The sequence below is a fragment of the Haliotis asinina genome, chromosome 5 (assembly GCF_037392515.1).
Source record: "Haliotis asinina isolate JCU_RB_2024 chromosome 5, JCU_Hal_asi_v2, whole genome shotgun sequence".
Classification (NCBI taxonomy): domain Eukaryota; kingdom Metazoa; phylum Mollusca; class Gastropoda; order Lepetellida; family Haliotidae; genus Haliotis; species Haliotis asinina.
The window spans coordinates 2,339,969-2,353,845 of record NC_090284.1 but is presented as its reverse complement, the minus strand read 5'-3'; the positions used below and the strand labels follow the sequence as shown (position 1 = coordinate 2,353,845).

Below are 13,877 nucleotides of genomic sequence, written 5' to 3'. Positions count from 1 at the left end.
TTCATTTTCTTTCTCCCACTCTACAGTTCAGCTGTCTACTTTTTACTCGGGCCAGTCTTTTGTCATATTTTTTGTCATCCAACAGTATTCACCAGTGGCCTTTCAAACGAGATGCCAAAAGAAAGACGTTAATCACACAACATGCAAAAAGATACGCTGTGAACAGGATTCGAACCTGCGCGGGAATAAACCATTGGATTTCGAGTCCAACGCCTTAACCACTCGGCCATCACAGCTCTCCCATATCCCCTCACTAGTAAAGGAACTATCTTGTAGAAAGTCAGCTTTAGTTTAATAGCAAAACTAAAAGTAAGAAGCTATGAACAGGATTCGAACCTGCGCAGGAATATCCCATTGGATTTCGAGTCCAACGCCTTAACCACTCGGCCATCACAGCACTCACGGCAGTCAAGTCAAACAGACTCAAGCAACTTCTTGGGAGGGTTTCACCAGCTCAAAATGACACATCAATACAATTCCAAATGCACAATAACAAATTCTATCCTCGACACACTCGTCCATACACAGCACACAATGTTTAGGAAATAAAATAACAAACATTTCATCTGACTTTCTAAATTTTGTCTACGATTTCTTTCATTTTCTTTCTCCCACTCTACAGTTTAGCTGTCTACTTTTTACTCGGGCCAGTCTTTTGTCATAATTTTTGTCATCCAACAGTATTCACCAGTGGCCTTTCAAACGAGATGCCAAAAGAAAGACGTTAATCACACAACATGCAAAAAGATACGCTGTGAACAGGATTCGAACCTGCGCGGGAATATACCATTGGATTTCGAGTCCAACGCCTTAACCACTCGGCCCTCACAGCTCTCCCATATCCCCTCACTAGTAAAGGAAATATCTTGTAGAAAGTCAGCTTTAGTTAAATAGCAAAACTAAAAGTAAGACGCTATGAGAAACTAAAGCAACTTCTTGGGAGGGTTTCACCAGCTCAAAATGACACATTAATACAATTCCAAATGCACAATAACAAATTCTATCCTCGACACACTCGTCCATACACAGCACACAATGTTTAGGAAAAAAAATAACAAACATTTCATCTGACTTTCTAAATTTTGTCTACGATTTCTTTCATTTTCTTTCTCCCACTCTACAGTTCAGCTGTCTACTTTTTACTCGGGCCAGTCTTTTGTCATATTTTTTGTCATCCAACAGTATTCACCAGTGGCCTTTCAAACGAGATGCCAAAAGAAAGACGTTAATCACACAACATGCAAAAAGATACGCTGTGAACAGGATTCGAACCTGCGCGGGAATAAACCATTGGATTTCGAGTCCAACGCCTTAACCACTCGGCCATCACAGCTCTCCCATATCCCCTCACTAGTAAAGGAACTATCTTGTAGAAAGTCAGCTTTCGTTTAATAGCAAAACTAAAAGTAAGAAGCTATGAACAGGATTCGAACCTGCGCGGTAATATCCCATTGGATTTCGAGTCCAACGCCTTAACCACTCGGCCATCACAGCACTCACGGCAGTCAAGTCAAACAGACTCAAGCAACTTCTTGGGAGGGTTTCACCAGCTCAAAATGACACATTAATACAATTCCAAATGCACAATAACAAATTCTATCCTCGACACACTCGTCCATACACAGCACACAATGTTTAGGAAATAAACTAACAAACATTTCATCTGACTTTCTAAATTTTGTCTACGATTTCTTTCATTTTCTTTCTCCCACTCCACAGTTGAGCTGTCTACTTTTTACTCGGGCCAGTCTTTTGTCATATTTTTTGTCATCCAACAGTATTCACCAGTGGCCTTTCAAACGAGATGCCAAAAGAAAGACGTTAATCACACAACATGCAAAAAGATACGCTGTGAACAGGATTCGAACCTGCGCGGGAATATACCATTGGATTTCAAGTCCAACGCCTTAACCACTCGGCCATCACAGCTCTCCCATATCCCCTCACTAGTAAAGGAACTATCTTGTAGAAAGTCAGCTTTAGTTAAATAGCAAAACTAAAAGTAAGACGCTATGAACAGGATTCGAACCTGTGCGGTAATATACCATTGGATTTCGAGTCCAACGCCTTAACCACTCGGCCATCACAGCACTCACGGCAGTCAAGTCAAACAGACTCAAGCAACTTCTTGGGAGGGTTTCACCAGCTCAAAATGACACATTAATACAATTCCAAATGCACAATAACAAATTCTATCCTCGACACACTCGTCCATACACAGCACACAATGTTTAGGAAATAAAATAACAAACATTTCATCTGACTTTCTAAATTTTGTCTACGATTTCTTTCATTTTCTTTCTCCCACTCCACAGTTGAGCTGTCTACTTTTTACTCGGGCCAGTCTTTTGTCATATTTTGTGTCATCCAACAGTATTCACCAGTGGCCTTTCAAACGAGATGCCAAAAGAAAGACGTTAATCACACAACATGCAAAAAGATACGCTGTGAACAGGATTCGAACCTGCGCGGGAATAACCCATTGGATTTCAAGTCCAACGCCTTAACCACTCGGCCATCACAGCTCTCCCATATCCCCTCACTAGTAAAGGAACTATCTTGTAGAAAGTCAGCTTTAGTTAAATAGCAAAACTAAAAGTAAGACGCTGTGAACAGGATTCGAACCTGCGCGGGAATATACCATTGGATTTCGAGTCCAACGCCTTAACCACTCGGCCATCACAGCTCTCCCATATCCCCTCACTAGTAAAGGAACTATCTTGTAGAAAGTCAGCTTTAGTTAAATAGCAAAACTAAAAGTAAGAAGCTATGAACAAGATTCGAACCTGCGCGGGAATACACCATTGGATTTCGAGTCCAACGCCTTAACCACTCGGCCATCACAGCTCTCCCATATCCCCTCACTAGTAAAGGAACTATCTTGTAGAAAGTCAGCTTTAGTTAAATAGCAATACTAAAAGTAAGAAGCTATGAACAAGATTCGAACCTGCGCGGGAATATCCCATTGGATTTCAAGTCCAACGCCTTAACCACTCGGCCATCACAGCTCTCCCATATCCCCTCACTAGTAAAGGAAACATCTTGTAGAAAGTCAGCTTTAGTTAAATAGCAAAACTAAAAGTAAGACGCTATGAGAAACTCAAGCAACTTCTTGGGAGGGTTTCACCAGCTCAAAATGACACATCAACACTATTCCAAATGCACAATAACAAATTCTATCCTCGACACACTCGTCCATACACAGCACACAATGTTTAGGAAATAAACTAACAAACATTTCATCTGACTTTCTAAATTTTGTCTACGAATTCTTTCATTTTCTTTCTCCCACTCTACAGTTGAGCTGTCTACTTTCTACTCGGGCCAGTCTTTTGTCATATTTTGTGTCATCCAACACTATTCACCAGTGGCCTTTCAAACGAGATGCCAAAAGAAAGACGTTAACCACACAACATGCAAAAAGATACGCTGTGAACAGGATTCGAACCTGCGCGGGAATAACCCATTGGATTTCAAGTCCAACGCCTTAACCACTCGGCCATCACAGCTCTCCCATATCCCCTCACTAGTAAAGGAACTATCTTGTAGAAAGTCAGCTTTAGTTAAATAGCAAAACTAAAAGTAAGAAGCTATGAACAGGATTCGAACCTGCGCGGTAATATCCCATTGGATTTCGAGTCCAACGCCTTAACCACTCGGCCATCACAGCACTCACGGCAGTCAAGTCAAACAGACTCAAGCAACTTCTTGGGAGGGTTTCACCAGCTCAAAATGACACCTTAATACAATTCCAAATGCACAATAACAAATTCTATCCTCGACACACTCGTCCATACACAGCACACAATGTTTAGGAAATAAACTAACAAACATTTCATCTGACTTTCTAAATTTTGTCTACGATTTCTTTCATTTTCTTTCTCCCACTCCACAGTTGAGCTGTCTACTTTTTACTCGGGCCAGTCTTTTGTCATATTTTGTGTCATCCAACAGTATTCACCAGTGGCCTTTCAAACGAGATGCCAAAAGAAAGACGTTAATCACACAACATGCAAAAAGATACGCTGTGAACAGGATTCGAACCTGCGCGGGAATAACCCATTGGATTTCAAGTCCAACGCCTTAACCACTCGGCCATCACAGCTCTCCCATATCCCCTCACTAGTAAAGGAACTATCTTGTAGAAAGTCAGCTTTAGTTAAATAGCAAAACTAAAAGTAAGACGCTGTGAACAGGATTCGAACCTGCGCGGGAATATACCATTGGATTTCGAGTCCAACGCCTTAACCACTCGGCCATCACAGCTCTCCCATATCCCCTCACTAGTAAAGGAACTGTCTTGTAGAAAGTCAGCTTTAGTTAAATAGCAAAACTAAAAGTAAGAAGCTATGAACAAGATTCGAACCTGCCCGGGAATATGCCATTGGATTTCAAGTCCAACGCCTTAGCCACTCGGCCATCACAGCTCTCCCATATCCCCTCACTAGTAAAGGAAATATCTTGTAGAAAGTCAGCTTTAGTTAAATAGCAAAACTAAAAGTAAGACGCTATGAGAAACTCAAGCAACTTCTTGGGAGGGTTTCACCAGCTCAAAATCACACATCAACACTATTCCAAATGCACAATAACAAATTCTATCCTCGACACACTCGTCCATACACAGCACACAATGTTTAGGAAATAAACTAACAAACATTTCATCTGACTTTCTAAATTTTGTCTACGAATTCTTTCATTTTCTTTCTCCCACTCTACAGTTTAGCTGTCTACTTTTTACTCGGGCCAGTCTTTTGTCATATTTTGTGTCATCCAACAGTATTCACCAGTGGCCTTTCAAACGAGATGCCAAAAGAAAGACGTTAACCACACAACATGCAAAAAGATACGCTGTGAACAGGATTCGAACCTGCGCGGGAATAACCCATTGGATTTCGAGTCCAACGCCTTAACCACTCGGCCATCACAGCTCTCCCATATCCCCTCACTAGTAAAGGAACTATCTTGTAGAAAGTCAGCTTTAGTTAAATAGCAAAACTAAAAGTAAGACGCTGTGAACAGGATTCGAACCTGCGCGGGAATATCCCATTGGATTTCGAGTCCAACGCCTTAACCACTCGGCCATCACAGCACTCACGGCAGTCAAGTCAAACAGACTCAAGCAACTTCTTGGGAGGGTTTCACCAGCTCAAAATGACACATCAATACTATTCCAAATGCACAATAACAAATTCTATCCTCGACACACTCGTCCATACACAGGACACAATGTTTAGGAAATAAACTAACAAACATTTCATCTGACTTTCTAAATTTTGTCTACGATTTCTTTCATTTTCTTTCTCCCACTCCACAGTTGAGCTGTCTACTTTTTACTCGGGCCAGTCTTTTGCCATATTTTTTGTCATCCAACAGTATTCACCAGTGGCCTTTCAAACGAGATGCCAAAAGAAAGACGTTAATCACACAACATGCAAAAAGATACGCTGTGAACAGGATTCGAACCTGCGCGGGAATAACCCATTGGATTTCGAGTCCAACGCCTTAACCACTCGGCCATCACAGCTCTCCCATATCCCCTCACTAGTAAAGGAACTATCTTGTAGAAAGTCAGCTTTCGTTTAATAGCAAAACTAAAAGTAAGAAGCTATGAACAGGATTCGAACCTGCGCGGTAATATCCCATTGGATTTCGAGTCCAACGCCTTAACCACTCGGCCATCACAGCACTCACGGCAGTCAAGTCAAACAGACTCAAGCAACTTCTTGGGAGGGTTTCACCAGCTCAAAATGACACATTAATACAATTCCAAATGCACAATAACAAATTCTATCCTCGACACACTCGTCCATACACAGCACACAATGTTTAGGAAATAAACTAACAAACATTTCATCTGACTTTCTAAATTTTGTCTACGATTTCTTTCATTTTCTTTCTCCCACTCCACAGTTGAGCTGTCTACTTTTTACTCGGGCCAGTCTTTTGTCATATTTTTTGTCATCCAACAGTATTCACCAGTGGCCTTTCAAACGAGATGCCAAAAGAAAGACGTTAATCACACAACATGCAAAAAGATACGCTGTGAACAGGATTCGAACCTGCGCGGGAATATACCATTGGATTTCAAGTCCAACGCCTTAACCACTCGGCCATCACAGCTCTCCCATATCCCCTCACTAGTAAAGGAACTATCTTGTAGAAAGTCAGCTTTAGTTAAATAGCAAAACTAAAAGTAAGACGCTATGAACAGGATTCGAACCTGTGCGGTAATATACCATTGGATTTCGAGTCCAACGCCTTAACCACTCGGCCATCACAGCACTCACGGCAGTCAAGTCAAACAGACTCAAGCAACTTCTTGGGAGGGTTTCACCAGCTCAAAATGACACATTAATACAATTCCAAATGCACAATAACAAATTCTATCCTCGACACACTCGTCCATACACAGCACACAATGTTTAGGAAATAAAATAACAAACATTTCATCTGACTTTCTAAATTTTGTCTACGATTTCTTTCATTTTCTTTCTCCCACTCCACAGTTGAGCTGTCTACTTTTTACTCGGGCCAGTCTTTTGTCATATTTTGTGTCATCCAACAGTATTCACCAGTGGCCTTTCAAACGAGATGCCAAAAGAAAGACGTTAATCACACAACATGCAAAAAGATACGCTGTGAACAGGATTCGAACCTGCGCGGGAATAACCCATTGGATTTCAAGTCCAACGCCTTAACCACTCGGCCATCACAGCTCTCCCATATCCCCTCACTAGTAAAGGAACTATCTTGTAGAAAGTCAGCTTTAGTTAAATAGCAAAACTAAAAGTAAGACGCTGTGAACAGGATTCGAACCTGCGCGGGAATATACCATTGGATTTCGAGTCCAACGCCTTAACCACTCGGCCATCACAGCTCTCCCATATCCCCTCACTAGTAAAGGAACTATCTTGTAGAAAGTCAGCTTTAGTTAAATAGCAAAACTAAAAGTAAGAAGCTATGAACAAGATTCGAACCTGCGCGGGAATACACCATTGGATTTCGAGTCCAACGCCTTAACCACTCGGCCATCACAGCTCTCCCATATCCCCTCACTAGTAAAGGAACTATCTTGTAGAAAGTCAGCTTTAGTTAAATAGCAATACTAAAAGTAAGAAGCTATGAACAAGATTCGAACCTGCGCGGGAATATCCCATTGGATTTCAAGTCCAACGCCTTAACCACTCGGCCATCACAGCTCTCCCATATCCCCTCACTAGTAAAGGAAACATCTTGTAGAAAGTCAGCTTTAGTTAAATAGCAAAACTAAAAGTAAGACGCTATGAGAAACTCAAGCAACTTCTTGGGAGGGTTTCACCAGCTCAAAATCACACATCAACACTATTCCAAATGCACAATAACAAATTCTATCCTCGACACACTCGTCCATACACAGCACACAATGTTTAGGAAATAAACTAACAAACATTTCATCTGACTTTCTAAATTTTGTCTACGAATTCTTTCATTTTCTTTCTCCCACTCTACAGTTTAGCTGTCTACTTTTTACTCGGGCCAGTCTTTTGTCATATTTTGTGTCATCCAACAGTATTCACCAGTGGCCTTTCAAACGAGATGCCAAAAGAAAGACGTTAACCACACAACATGCAAAAAGATACGCTGTGAACAGGATTCGAACCTGCGCGGGAATAACCCATTGGATTTCAAGTCCAACGCCTTAACCACTCGGCCATCACAGCTCTCCCATATCCCCTCACTAGTAAAGGAACTATCTTGTAGAAAGTCAGCTTTAGTTAAATAGCAAAACTAAAAGTAAGACGCTGTGAACAGGATTCGAACCTGCGCGGGAATATCCCATTGGATTTCGAGTCCAACGCCTTAACCACTCGGCCATCACAGCACTCACGGCAGTCAAGTCAAACAGACTCAAGCAACTTCTTGGGAGGGTTTCACCAGCTCAAAATGACACATCAATACTATTCCAAATGCACAATAACAAATTCTATCCTCGACACACTCGTCCATACACAGGACACAATGTTTAGGAAATAAAATAACAAACATTTCATCTGACTTTCTAAATTTTGTCTACGATTTCTTTCATTTTCTTTCTCCCACTCCACAGTTGAGCTGTCTACTTTTTACTCGGGCCAGTCTTTTGTCATATTTTTTGTCATCCAACAGTATTCACCAGTGGCCTTTCAAACGAGATGCCAAAAGAAAGACGTTAATCACACAACATGCAAAAAGATACGCTGTGAACAGGATTCGAACCTGCGCGGGAATAACCCATTGGATTTCGAGTCCAACGCCTTAACCACTCGGCCATCACAGCTCTCCCATATCCCCTCACTAGTAAAGGAACTATCTTGTAGAAAGTCAGCTTTCGTTTAATAGCAAAACTAAAAGTAAGAAGCTATGAACAGGATTCGAACCTGCGCGGTAATATCCCATTGGATTTCGAGTCCAACGCCTTAACCACTCGGCCATCACAGCACTCACGGCAGTCAAGTCAAACAGACTCAAGCAACTTCTTGGGAGGGTTTCACCAGCTCAAAATGACACATTAATACAATTCCAAATGCACAATAACAAGTTCTATCCTCGACACACTCGTCCATACACAGCACACAATGTTTAGGAAATAAACTAACAAACATTTCATCTGACTTTCTAAATTTTGTCTACGATTTCTTTCATTTTCTTTCTCCCACTCCACAGTTGAGCTGTCTACTTTTTACTCGGGCCAGTCTTTTGTCATATTTTTTGTCATCCAACAGTATTCACCAGTGGCCTTTCAAACGAGATGCCAAAAGAAAGACGTTAATCACACAACATGCAAAAAGATACGCTGTGAACAGGATTCGAACCTGCGCGGGAATATACCATTGGATTTCAAGTCCAACGCCTTAACCACTCGGCCATCACAGCTCTCCCATATCCCCTCACTAGTAAAGGAACTATCTTGTAGAAAGTCAGCTTTAGTTAAATAGCAAAACTAAAAGTAAGACGCTATGAACAGGATTCGAACCTGTGCGGTAATATACCATTGGATTTCGAGTCCAACGCCTTAACCACTCGGCCATCACAGCACTCACGGCAGTCAAGTCAAACAGACTCAAGCAACTTCTTGGGAGGGTTTCACCACCTCAAAATGACACATTAATACAATTCCAAATGCACAATAACAAATTCTATCCTCGACACACTCGTCCATACACAGCACACAATGTTTAGGAAATAAAATAACAAACATTTCATCTGACTTTCTAAATTTTGTCTACGATTTCTTTCATTTTCTTTCTCCCACTCCACAGTTGAGCTGTCTACTTTTTACTCGGGCCAGTCTTTTGTCATATTTTGTGTCATCCAACAGTATTCACCAGTGGCCTTTCAAACGAGATGCCAAAAGAAAGACGTTAATCACACAACATGCAAAAAGATACGCTGTGAACAGGATTTGAACCTGCGCGGGAATAACCCATTGGATTTCAAGTCCAACGCCTTAACCACTCGGCCATCACAGCTCTCCCATATCCCCTCACTAGTAAAGGAACTATCTTGTAGAAAGTCAGCTTTAGTTAAATAGCAAAACTAAAAGTAAGACGCTGTGAACAGGATTCGAACCTGCGCGGGAATATACCATTGGATTTCGAGTCCAACGCCTTAACCACTCGGCCATCACAGCTCTCCCATATCCCCTCACTAGTAAAGGAACTATCTTGTAGAAAGTCAGCTTTAGTTAAATAGCAAAACTAAAAGTAAGAAGCTATGAACAAGATTCGAACCTGCGCGGGAATACACCATTGGATTTCGAGTCCAACGCCTTAACCACTCGGCCATCACAGCTCTCCCATATCCCCTCACTAGTAAAGGAACTATCTTGTAGAAAGTCAGCTTTAGTTAAATAGCAATACTAAAAGTAAGAAGCTATGAACAAGATTCGAACCTGCGCGGGAATATCCCATTGGATTTCAAGTCCAACGCCTTAACCACTCGGCCATCACAGCTCTCCCATATCCCCTCACTAGTAAAGGAAACATCTTGTAGAAAGTCAGCTTTAGTTAAATAGCAAAACTAAAAGTAAGACGCTATGAGAAACTCAAGCAACTTCTTGGGAGGGTTTCACCAGCTCAAAATGACACATCAACACTATTCCAAATGCACAATAACAAATTCTATCCTCGACACACTCGTCCATACACAGCACACAATGTTTAGGAAATAAAATAACAAACATTTCATCTGACTTTCTAAATTTTGTCTACGAATTCTTTCATTTTCTTTCTCCCACTCTACAGTTGAGCTGTCTACTTTCTACTCGGGCCAGTCTTTTGTCATATTTTGTGTCATCCAACACTATTCACCAGTGGCCTTTCAAACGAGATGCCAAAAGAAAGACGTTAACCACACAACATGCAAAAAGATACGCTGTGAACAGGATTCGAACCTGCGCGGGAATAACCCATTGGATTTCAAGTCCAACGCCTTAACCACTCGGCCATCACAGCTCTCCCATATCCCCTCACTAGTAAAGGAACTATCTTGTAGAAAGTCAGCTTTAGTTAAATAGCAAAACTAAAAGTAAGAAGCTATGAACAGGATTCGAAACTGCGCGGTAATATCCCATTGGATTTCGAGTCCAACGCCTTAACCACTCGGCCATCACAGCACTCACGGCAGTCAAGTCAAACAGACTCAAGCAACTTCTTGGGAGGGTTTCACCAGCTCAAAATGACACCTTAATACAATTCCAAATGCACAATAACAAATTCTATCCTCGACACACTCGTCCATACACAGCACACAATGTTTAGGAAATAAACTAACAAACATTTCATCTGACTTTCTAAATTTTGTCTACGATTTCTTTCATTTTCTTTCTCCCACTCCACAGTTGAGCTGTCTACTTTTTACTCGGGCCAGTCTTTTGTCATATTTTGTGTCATCCAACAGTATTCACCAGTGGCCTTTCAAACGAGATGCCAAAAGAAAGACGTTAATCACACAACATGCAAAAAGATACGCTGTGAACAGGATTCGAACCTGCGCGGGAATAACCCATTGGATTTCAAGTCCAACGCCTTAACCACTCGGCCATCACAGCTCTCCCATATCCCCTCACTAGTAAAGGAACTATCTTGTAGAAAGTCAGCTTTAGTTAAATAGCAAAACTAAAAGTAAGACGCTGTGAACAGGATTCGAACCTGCGCGGGAATATACCATTGGATTTCGAGTCCAACGCCTTAACCACTCGGCCATCACAGCTCTCCCATATCCCCTCACTAGTAAAGGAACTGTCTTGTAGAAAGTCAGCTTTAGTTAAATAGCAAAACTAAAAGTAAGAAGCTATGAACAAGATTCGAACCTGCCCGGGAATATGCCATTGGATTTCAAGTCCAACGCCTTAGCCACTCGGCCATCACAGCTCTCCCATATCCCCTCACTAGTAAAGGAAATATCTTGTAGAAAGTCAGCTTTAGTTAAATAGCAAAACTAAAAGTAAGACGCTATGAGAAACTCAAGCAACTTCTTGGGAGGGGTTCACCAGCTCAAAATCACACATCAACACTATTCCAAATGCACAATAACAAATTCTATCCTCGACACACTCGTCCATACACAGCACACAATGTTTAGGAAATAAACTAACAAACATTTCATCTGACTTTCTAAATTTTGTCTACGAATTCTTTCATTTTCTTTCTCCCACTCTACAGTTTAGCTGTCTACTTTTTACTCGGGCCAGTCTTTTGTCATATTTTGTGTCATCCAACAGTATTCACCAGTGGCCTTTCAAACGAGATGCCAAAAGAAAGACGTTAACCACACAACATGCAAAAAGATACGCTGTGAACAGGATTCGAACCTGCGCGGGAATAACCCATTGGATTTCAAGTCCAACGCCTTAACCACTCGGCCATCACAGCTCTCCCATATCCCCTCACTAGTAAAGGAACTATCTTGTAGAAAGTCAGCTTTAGTTAAATAGCAAAACTAAAAGTAAGACGCTGTGAACAGGATTCGAACCTGCGCGGGAATATCCCATTGGATTTCGAGTCCAACGCCTTAACCACTCGGCCATCACAGCACTCACGGCAGTCAAGTCAAACAGACTCAAGCAACTTCTTGGGAGGGTTTCACCAGCTCAAAATGACACATCAATACTATTCCAAATGCACAATAACAAATTCTATCCTCGACACACTCGTCCATACACAGCACACAATGTTTAGGAAATAAACTAACAAACATTTCATCTGACTTTCTAAATTTTGTCTACGATTTCTTTCATTTTCTTTCTCCCACTCCACAGTTGAGCTGTCTACTTTTTACTCGGGCCAGTCTTTTGTCATATTTTTTGTCATCCAACAGTATTCACCAGTGGCCTTTCAAACGAGATGCCAAAAGAAAGACGTTAATCACACAACATGCAAAAAGATACGCTGTGAACAGGATTCGAACCTGCGCGGGAATAACCCATTGGATTTCAAGTCCAACGCCTTAACCACTCGGCCATCACAGCTCTACCATATCCCCTCACTAGTAAAGGAACTATCTTGTAGAAAGTCAGCTTTAGTTAAATAGCAAAACTAAAACTAAGAAGCCAATAACAGGATTCGAACCTGCGCGGGAATATACCATTGGATTTCGAGTCCAACGCCTTAACCACTCGGCCATCACAGCTCTCCCATATCCCCTCACTAGTAAAGGAACTGTCTTGTAGAAAGTCAGCTTTAGTTAAATAGCAAAACTAAAAGTAAGACGCTATGAGAAACTCAAGCAACTTCTTGGGAGGGTTTCACCAGCTCAAAATGACACATCAACACTATTCCAAATGCACAATAACAAATTCTATCCTCGACACACTCGTCCATACACAGCACACAATGTTTAGGAAAAAAAATAAGAAACATTTCATCTGACTTTCTAAATTTTGTCTACGATTTCTTTCATTTTCTTTCTCCCACTCTACAGTTGAGCTGTCTACTTTCTACTGGGGCCAGTCTTTTGTCATATTTTTTGTCATCCAACAGTATTCACCAGTGGCCTTTCAAACGAGATGCCAAAAGAAAGACGTTAATCACACAACATGCAAAAAGACACGCTGTGAACAGGATTCGAACCTGCGCGGGAATAAACCATTGGATTTCAAGTCCAACGCCTTAACCACTCGGCCATCACAGCTCTCCCATATCCCCTTAGTAGTAAAGGAACTATCTTGTAGAAAGTCAGCTTTAGTTTAATAGCAAAACTAAAAGTAAGAAGCTATGAACAGGATTCGAACCTGCGCGGTAATATCCAATTGGATTTCGAGTCCAACGCCTTAACCACTCGGCCATCACAGCACTCACGGCAGTCAAGTCAAACAGACTCAAGCAACTTCTTGGGAGGGTTTCACCAGCTCAAAATGACACATTAATACAATTCCAAATGCACAATAACAAATTCTATCCTCGACACACTCGTCCATACACAGCACACAATGTTTAGGAAATAAAATAACAAACATTTCATCTGACTTTCTAAATTTTGTCTACGAATTCTTTCATTTTCTTTCTCCCACTCTACAGTTTAGCTGTCTACTTTTTACTCGGGCCAGTCTTTTGTCATATTTTGTGTCATCCAACAGTATTCACCAGTGGCCTTTCAAACGAGATGCCAAAAGAAAGACGTTAATCACACAACATGCAAAAAGATACGCTGTGAACAGGATTCGAACCTGCGCGGGAATAACCCATTGGATTTCAAGTCCAACGCCTTAACCACTCGGCCATCACAGCTCTCCCATATCCCCTCACTAGTAAAGGAACTATCTTGTAGAAAGTCAGCTTTAGTTAAATAGCAAAACTAAAAGTAAGACGCTATGAACAGGATTCGAACTTGTGCGGTAATATACCATTGGATTTCGAGTC

At 41.4% G+C, this 13,877-nt stretch overlaps 21 non-coding genes across 21 annotated transcripts; all 21 read right to left on the bottom strand.

Moving 5' to 3' along the window:
• Positions 1–2,443: 2,443 nt before the first annotated feature.
• Trnas-uga (transfer RNA serine (anticodon UGA)) lies at positions 2,444–2,525 on the bottom strand. Its single transcript has one exon. It is a non-coding gene; the product is annotated as a tRNA-Ser (tRNA).
• Positions 2,526–2,604: 79 nt separating this feature from the next.
• Trnas-cga (transfer RNA serine (anticodon CGA)) lies at positions 2,605–2,686 on the bottom strand. Its single transcript has one exon. It is a non-coding gene; the product is annotated as a tRNA-Ser (tRNA).
• A 741-nt stretch (positions 2,687–3,427) lies between these two features.
• On the bottom strand, positions 3,428–3,509 carry Trnas-uga (transfer RNA serine (anticodon UGA)). Its single transcript has one exon. It is a non-coding gene; the product is annotated as a tRNA-Ser (tRNA).
• Positions 3,510–4,023: 514 nt separating this feature from the next.
• Trnas-uga (transfer RNA serine (anticodon UGA)) lies at positions 4,024–4,105 on the bottom strand. The gene has a single exon. It is a non-coding gene; the product is annotated as a tRNA-Ser (tRNA).
• Positions 4,106–4,184: 79 nt separating this feature from the next.
• Trnas-cga (transfer RNA serine (anticodon CGA)) lies at positions 4,185–4,266 on the bottom strand. The gene has a single exon. It is a non-coding gene; the product is annotated as a tRNA-Ser (tRNA).
• Positions 4,267–4,846: 580 nt separating this feature from the next.
• Trnas-cga (transfer RNA serine (anticodon CGA)) lies at positions 4,847–4,928 on the bottom strand. The gene has a single exon. It is a non-coding gene; the product is annotated as a tRNA-Ser (tRNA).
• A 79-nt stretch (positions 4,929–5,007) lies between these two features.
• Trnas-cga (transfer RNA serine (anticodon CGA)) lies at positions 5,008–5,089 on the bottom strand. Its single transcript has one exon. It is a non-coding gene; the product is annotated as a tRNA-Ser (tRNA).
• A 353-nt stretch (positions 5,090–5,442) lies between these two features.
• On the bottom strand, positions 5,443–5,524 carry Trnas-cga (transfer RNA serine (anticodon CGA)). Its single transcript has one exon. It is a non-coding gene; the product is annotated as a tRNA-Ser (tRNA).
• A 1,110-nt stretch (positions 5,525–6,634) lies between these two features.
• Trnas-uga (transfer RNA serine (anticodon UGA)) lies at positions 6,635–6,716 on the bottom strand. The gene has a single exon. It is a non-coding gene; the product is annotated as a tRNA-Ser (tRNA).
• Positions 6,717–6,795: 79 nt separating this feature from the next.
• Positions 6,796–6,877, bottom strand: Trnas-cga (transfer RNA serine (anticodon CGA)). Its single transcript has one exon. It is a non-coding gene; the product is annotated as a tRNA-Ser (tRNA).
• Positions 6,878–7,618: 741 nt separating this feature from the next.
• Trnas-uga (transfer RNA serine (anticodon UGA)) lies at positions 7,619–7,700 on the bottom strand. The gene has a single exon. It is a non-coding gene; the product is annotated as a tRNA-Ser (tRNA).
• Positions 7,701–7,779: 79 nt separating this feature from the next.
• Trnas-cga (transfer RNA serine (anticodon CGA)) lies at positions 7,780–7,861 on the bottom strand. Its single transcript has one exon. It is a non-coding gene; the product is annotated as a tRNA-Ser (tRNA).
• A 353-nt stretch (positions 7,862–8,214) lies between these two features.
• Trnas-cga (transfer RNA serine (anticodon CGA)) lies at positions 8,215–8,296 on the bottom strand. The gene has a single exon. It is a non-coding gene; the product is annotated as a tRNA-Ser (tRNA).
• A 1,271-nt stretch (positions 8,297–9,567) lies between these two features.
• Trnas-cga (transfer RNA serine (anticodon CGA)) lies at positions 9,568–9,649 on the bottom strand. The gene has a single exon. It is a non-coding gene; the product is annotated as a tRNA-Ser (tRNA).
• A 741-nt stretch (positions 9,650–10,390) lies between these two features.
• Positions 10,391–10,472, bottom strand: Trnas-uga (transfer RNA serine (anticodon UGA)). The gene has a single exon. It is a non-coding gene; the product is annotated as a tRNA-Ser (tRNA).
• A 514-nt stretch (positions 10,473–10,986) lies between these two features.
• On the bottom strand, positions 10,987–11,068 carry Trnas-uga (transfer RNA serine (anticodon UGA)). Its single transcript has one exon. It is a non-coding gene; the product is annotated as a tRNA-Ser (tRNA).
• Positions 11,069–11,147: 79 nt separating this feature from the next.
• On the bottom strand, positions 11,148–11,229 carry Trnas-cga (transfer RNA serine (anticodon CGA)). Its single transcript has one exon. It is a non-coding gene; the product is annotated as a tRNA-Ser (tRNA).
• Positions 11,230–11,809: 580 nt separating this feature from the next.
• On the bottom strand, positions 11,810–11,891 carry Trnas-uga (transfer RNA serine (anticodon UGA)). The gene has a single exon. It is a non-coding gene; the product is annotated as a tRNA-Ser (tRNA).
• A 79-nt stretch (positions 11,892–11,970) lies between these two features.
• Trnas-cga (transfer RNA serine (anticodon CGA)) lies at positions 11,971–12,052 on the bottom strand. The gene has a single exon. It is a non-coding gene; the product is annotated as a tRNA-Ser (tRNA).
• A 353-nt stretch (positions 12,053–12,405) lies between these two features.
• Positions 12,406–12,487, bottom strand: Trnas-uga (transfer RNA serine (anticodon UGA)). The gene has a single exon. It is a non-coding gene; the product is annotated as a tRNA-Ser (tRNA).
• Positions 12,488–13,663: 1,176 nt separating this feature from the next.
• On the bottom strand, positions 13,664–13,745 carry Trnas-uga (transfer RNA serine (anticodon UGA)). The gene has a single exon. It is a non-coding gene; the product is annotated as a tRNA-Ser (tRNA).
• Between the last annotated feature and the right edge of the window lie 132 nt (positions 13,746–13,877).